The sequence below is a fragment of the Acipenser ruthenus genome, chromosome 7 (assembly GCF_902713425.1).
Source record: "Acipenser ruthenus chromosome 7, fAciRut3.2 maternal haplotype, whole genome shotgun sequence".
In the NCBI taxonomy this organism is placed as follows: domain Eukaryota; kingdom Metazoa; phylum Chordata; class Actinopteri; order Acipenseriformes; family Acipenseridae; genus Acipenser; species Acipenser ruthenus.
In genome coordinates this window covers 30,042,828-30,049,547 of record NC_081195.1, presented here as the reverse complement: position 1 = coordinate 30,049,547, position 6,720 = coordinate 30,042,828, and the positions used below count along the sequence as shown (strand labels likewise).

The following is a 6,720-nucleotide window of genomic DNA, read 5'->3' as shown; positions in this document are numbered from 1 at the left end:
TTGTCTACCTGGCACACAAATCTTGTGAATAGTTAGAATGGATACATCATGCATCACACAAGCACCAGTACATGAACCCTCAGATCACTAAAGTGATAACAATGTACAAGTATTCCAACCAGACCCGAGTCAAATAGATTATGCTTGATTTACTTTGAACCAGGTCTGATTCCCATCTTTAGATATGCAGTGACCTAATGACATATGCATTGACCATCTTACCTGTAGATCAGGAATCCTCAGAATGTCAGCCAAAGCATCAGATGTCTTTCCTGTCTTTGCCCTCTGTCGGTATAAGGTCATCAAGCGAAGAGTGTGGCGGTCAAGCTCTTCATAAAAGATGTTCGGCAAGTTCTGGTTTGTGATCCGTTGGAACTCGGCATACACCTACACACAGAAACGACAGACAAGTGACAGTATTCAAGACAAGTTATTTAATTAAAATTATATGGAAAAACAAAATATTGCTGAAAAAACAAAGCTGTGCAATTTTACCTGCGACTCCAAATGTAGAGCCGGCTATCGCTCAAGGATATCTCACAGGTGGTCTGTTGGTGACTACCTCCTGCTGCCGCAGGACAAATGTCGTCTGCATCATCCTATCGATGAGGGGTAGGGTTTTCTCAGTCTTCTGAACTTCTTGGATTATCTCCAGCCTCTGTCTTTCAAGACTTGCCATGTCCTGTCCTTTGGGGAAGTCAGGCAAAAAGTTCACTTCAGCACACTTGGGTCTCTTTATGTTTGAGTGCGATGGTTCAATCTCTGGATTACTTCTGCTTCATTTTCCTGCGTTTATACTGACCTCTTGACATCCTGGTCTCCTCAACTTGGTTCTGTAGTTACCCAATTTGTATTTTATGCTGTTCTTCCGTCCATACCAGCCAGTCTCAGATCCAAGCTCTTTCAGGCAGGGGTGTTTGGAAACAAGTGCTTCAGCTGCTTTGAAACTGTAAATAGTAGCTGCAAGTTTCACTAGGATGTCATGCTTTTGATCTCTAGATAACTGAAGACACTTTCCGTTTCTTTCAAAGACAGTGTTTCCTTCTCTGAGCTTCAATTCTACCTCATAAGCAAAAGTGGGCATGGGAAAAATACCTGGCAGCCATCTACTAAGTCGCTCTGGAGAGGACACATCTGACAGCAACTCTGTGTCTGTAGTTGAAATAGAACTGTTTCCACCTCTGCCATGAAAAGTTTCAGTGTAGCTTTCTGTGGCAACTCGTCAATGTCCACTAGGGAGATAAGTTCTCCATCAAAATCAGGGTCTTCGTACTGCTAAAGTCTGCATCCAACTTGAGCTTGTCCTTCAAAATGCTTTTCAGGTCATCAACAGACTCAGGGAGGGTGTCAAGTTTAATCTTCCTTATACTGTCAGCTTCAACAATGACACAAAGTTTCAAGGCTTGAGAGGATACGGCTGCCATATTTCTGTGGTAGGATAAACAGTTTCAACAGTTTGCATACCCAATATCAAAACATAACCTTATCAATGAGGCAATAATAAGGTAGTTACATAATTAGCTCAAACCAAAGTAATTTTACAATTACACCGACTTGTAATGGACAATGTGTCAGCAAAAGTACAAGAGCAACTCCTTCACTTTAGAAACACAGTTGATCTAGGCACAAGTATCACCTTAGGGAAAAAATATGTTTTTAAAAAGTTGTATCACTAATGAACCAACAGATTACTCACTTCAAGATTAACTCAGCACTCTCTCAGTAAAATGTATCTCTTGGGGGTCAACAGCAGCCGGCCATCAACGGTGCAAGCAGCAAACGTGACAGTGTCGTTGAGCTCAGATAGCAGGTGGACAGACAGGCTCCCTTGTGTAGGTGACAGCTCGTAGGAATGCAGATGTTCAACATACCTGACTCAAAGTGACTACAGAGAAAGGAAACATTGTAATTCACAAGATAGATCTGAGCAATGTTGCAGAATTGAGGCAGACTGCCATTCACTCCAGCAGATACAAACATTCCAGTAGCACAGTGAGTGCTATTAACAGTGTTACTAGCGTGCACAGTGTGGTATCATGATAGATGAGTTTTGAGTCCATTGAATGAATGAAATGTACAAACACAATCATTGTAGAGACACGGAAGTGGACTGACTCTTGAATAGTGACTATGTTGCAGGCGATAGTGTTTTAGCAACTCTGTCCTGGAGTGAAGTATGGCCGCACACAACTTACAATTCCAAGCCATTCCATTCCATCAGCAACCCAGAAGCATAACAAATGTTGTTACCCTACATGGTAAAGATAAACATGTTTATCACAAATGTAATCCAATGTGTTTTTGCAAAGTGTACCTTTCACTTCTGGGCCTAGGCTAGCTAGATGAGCACCAGCATCCTTCAGTCAAGCCTGTAGAGAGAAATAGAGATCTCATTAGCAAAAATGAATTGATGTCTTAATTCCTCATTTTGAAACATGACAAATAATTTGAAACCTTAAGTACTTGGTCAACTATGCATTTTTATTCAAAGCCAATTTAATCAGAGCTCAATGGCTAAATTGACCTGCAATAGATTGTAACATTGACACTCAGAGTAATTGAGATTAAAAAATGTCAAAGAAACATGGCAAAATATCAATGTCACCGCCTTACCTCTGTCCCTCCCTAACAGTTTCAAAACAAAAAATAAAATACCTTTACTTGATAACTATCATGGAGCAAAATACTCAGCTACACCATGTTAAAGGCTGCTAACGTTAGACCTATCTTGTCATAGCCACCTGGTCTACTCTAACCCACCATTTTGTGCACCTGGCGCCACCATGCGATTTCATCAAAAACGTGCACGGCCATCCAACATTACAAGTTTCTTCTGGCTTTTTGCAGGCTAGCTAGCTACTAAAGTTAACAGGCTAGCAGGAATGGCTTCCATAGCTACATGCAACCTATTTGAAACGAATGGAAGCTTGAATTATTTTGCTAGCTACCCAGGTTGATAAGTAAATGACAGGGCCGCCGAGAGCCGTCATGGGCCCCGGGGAAGGACTGGTATGTCTCGCTACCGCGTGTATAATAGTCATTAATCTGAAGCTTACTTAACATCAAATAACATACGTTTTTAGCATAAACTACATTAATGGTGTTGCTATACACTTTTATTTATCCTGTGCCAAAAATAAACCACTCATCTCTGCTCTTAACTAATAGCCTGTATTGGTGAATATATTTGTATTTTAAGCGATACCGATTATTCTCTAATTGTGTTTACCACCAGCTGAAGAAAGTACTTTATTTATTTTATACGACACCATTTTTCTAACAAACTGCTGCACCACGTTGTTTTGAGGAAATTATAGATCTTAATAATAGAATAATTCATACTGTGGTGTGTGTGTGTATATATATATATATATATATATATATATATATATATATATAAGTTCTCCCTTCATCAGACCCCCCTTCGGGGCGTTGGGCCCCGGGGAAATTTCCCCATCTTTCCCGTCCTCTCGGTGGGCCTGGTAAACGTTACATAGTCCAAAGCTGAAGACATGTTAGAAAGCTGCCAGTTAGTTGCGTTAGATAGCTAGCCATTTAACGTGTTAGCATAGGTTTGCACAGAATTCTTGCCCCTCTCAGACTCTGACCTCTCCTCCCTGCTCCAGGGTCACAAACCCACCACGTGTGCCTTGGACCCCCTCCCCACTCACCTCTTTCAAGCTGCTGCTCCTGCTCTACTCCCCTTCATCTCCTCAATCCTCAACACCTCTCTACTTTCTGGCATCTTTCCCTCTGCCTTCAAAAAAGCCTCTATCACTCCCCTCCTCAAAAAACCTACCCTCGACCCCACCTCCCTCCAGAGCTACCGTCCTGTCTCCCTCCTACCCTTCCTCTCCAAAACCCTCGAGCGGACTGTACACCGCCAGCTCTCTGCTTTCCTGTCCAACCACTCTTTGCTTGACCCTCTCCAATCTGGCTTCCGCTCTGCTCACTCCACTGAAACCGCCCTCCTGTCTGTCACCAACTCACTTAAGTGTGCCCGAGCTGCCTCTCTCTCCTCTGTCCTAATTCTCCTCGACCTCTCTGCTGCCTTTGACACTGTTGATCACTCTATTCTACTATCATCTCTTGCTGACCTGGGGATCTCTGGCACTGCTCTGGCCTGGTTCTCCTCCTACCTCTCCAACCGCACTTACCAGGTAACCTGGCGTGGAGCAACCTCCACACCTCACCCTCTCTTAACTGGAGTCCCCCAAGGGTCAGTCTTGGGTCCTCTCCTGTTCTCTCTCTACACCCGCTCCCTGGGCCCCCTCATCGCATCCTATGGTTTCTCATACCATTTCTATGCTGATGATGCTCAGATTTTCCTCTCCTTCCCCACCTCTGACTCCACCATCTCCTCCCGTATCTCTACCTGTCTGTCTGCTGTTTCCTCCTGGATGCACTCGCATCACCTCAAACTCAACCTCTCTAAATCTGACCTCCTTTTCTTTCCCTCCTCCTCCCCCTCCTCTCTATCTCTGTTCCTCTGGAATCTACCACACTCTCTCCCTCTTCCTCCGCTAAGAACCTTGGAGTCACCCTGGACCCCTGCCTCTCTTATTCCCAGCACATCTCCACTCTGGCACGCACTTGCAGATTCTTCCTGAGCAACATCCGAAGAATCCGACCCTTCCTCACCAACTATGCTACCCAGCTCCTGGTCCAGGCCCTGGTACTCTCCCGCCTAGACTACTGCAACTCCCTCCTGGCTGGCCTCCCTGCATCCGCCACCCGTCCGCTCCAGCTCATCCAGAACTCTGCTGCTCGCCTGGTGTTCTCTCTACCTCGCTTCGCCCACGCTACTCCACTACTCTGCTCGCTCCACTGGCTCCCGATCACCGCTCGCATCCAGTTCAAGACTCTTGTACTAGCCTACAGATGCCTTGATCAGACTGCACCCAGCTACCTCCAGACCCTCATCTCTCCCTACACCCCCACTTGACCTCTCCGCTCTGCCTGCACTAGAAGATTGGCTCTACCTCCGCTACGCTCCCCTGCCTCCCGAGCCCGCTCCTTCTCCACACTTGCTCCGCAGTGGTGGAACGACCTTCCTACAGATGTCAGGACTGCCCAGTCCCTGACCACATTCCGGCGCCTCCTTAAGACTCACCTCTTCAAACAGCACCTGTAGAACTCCTCTGTTGTATCCTGGGACACTATCACCCTTCATTTAAATGTGCTTTATTTTGCTCTTATCTGCCCCCTATTTTACTGCATTTAATACTGTACTTCAGAATATTGTAATCTGCCAAGTGTTTAACCTGTAGTACTTTGTATTTAATCATATCCTGATGTAACTATCACTATTTAATCATATCCTGATGTAACTATCACTATTATCTGCTGTATTATTGAATTGTGGTTTGTCACACTTGAACAAAAGTTATTGTATTTCTTGCTCTTATTGTATTACTTGTATTGTAACACTTGAATGTATTTGTATTTGCTTGCGATTGTAAGTCGCCCTGGATAAGGGCGTCTGCTAAGAAATAAATAATAATAATAATAATAATAATAATAACCAGGAGGTCCCCGGTTCAAATCCCACCTCAGCCACTGACTCATTTTGTGACCCTGAGCAAGTCACTTAACCTCCTTGTGCTCCGTCTTTTGGGTGAGACATAATTGTAAGTGACTCTGCAGCTGATGCATAGTTCACACACCCTAGTCTCTGTAAGTCGCTTTGGATAAAGGCGTCTGCTAAATAAACAAATAATAATAATAATAATAATAATAATAATAAAGCTCTTGACAAAGCTGAAGGCGTCTAAAACATAGCAAATATATGTAAACAGTGCTTACATCATTGAATCATTAGTCGGTTGAGAAGCGAATGCAATCGACATTCGTACTCCCCGAGACCTTATCCGCGGGTACACTGCTCGTCAAGTGTGGAAAACAAGTGTCCAGGATTGCAGTGAGACAAACAGGCAAACCAGCCAATCGCACCGACGCGTTTGTCCAACGTCATGCAAAAAATACACCCAATTGGCTAGCCTGCATTTGAAAATTGCCTTTCGTAAATTTCAAACATAGATTAGTTTAAAATAAAAACAGAAATATTTTAGATTTTTAGCATCTGCATCACAACACAACTATCCTGGTACTTATTCAATTCATTCTCAACTCAACTGTGATAGCTAGCTAGCTTTCCGGCTAGTAAGCTGATTTAGCGGGCTGACAGCTGAGCAGAAATGAACTGTTAAATTCGTAAAATTATAACAAACGATACAGACTTGATCGTAATTCGAAAGTTTACCGTATACAATTTCTCCACCGCCGCAGACAGAAGAGATTAAATGTTTAGTTAACCTACAATATTAGTCACTCCAGGAAGACCAGCCATGTTTTAGATGATTTTTCTCGACCGTGCCAACGTCGATGACGTTTGTGACGTCACACGTTAATAAACTCAAACTGAAAAGATTTGTGTGTCAGCAAATCTAATATCAGAAGTTCTCTTTACATAAAATCCCACATATAGTTAATTTGAATCAAAAACATAATTGCTACAAAATCAAAACTGAGTTGCAAGTTAAGGGAACCCAAAACGTTTGTGTCAGTACTACTATTTTATACCTTTTGTGTTTCCAATACTTAATTTATTCAATGAGTTTAACTATTCGGGTTTACAGTGCAGTAATATGTTTTCATATTGAGGTGAGCTGTAGAGATGCGTGGATAGTGAACTTTTCTTTGCCTTCTTTTCTATAACTT

The 6,720-nt window shown here is 43.2% G+C and overlaps 1 long non-coding RNA gene across 1 annotated transcript; it reads right to left on the bottom strand.

Moving 5' to 3' along the window:
• Window positions 1–963: 963 nt before the first annotated feature.
• On the bottom strand, window positions 964–6,274 carry LOC131737486 (uncharacterized). Its single transcript, XR_009329125.1, has 4 exons — window positions 5,806–6,274; window positions 2,315–2,369; window positions 1,697–1,885; window positions 964–1,428 (listed from the first exon to the last, which is right to left on the bottom strand). It is a non-coding gene; the product is annotated as an uncharacterized LOC131737486 (long non-coding RNA).
• Between the last annotated feature and the right edge of the window lie 446 nt (window positions 6,275–6,720).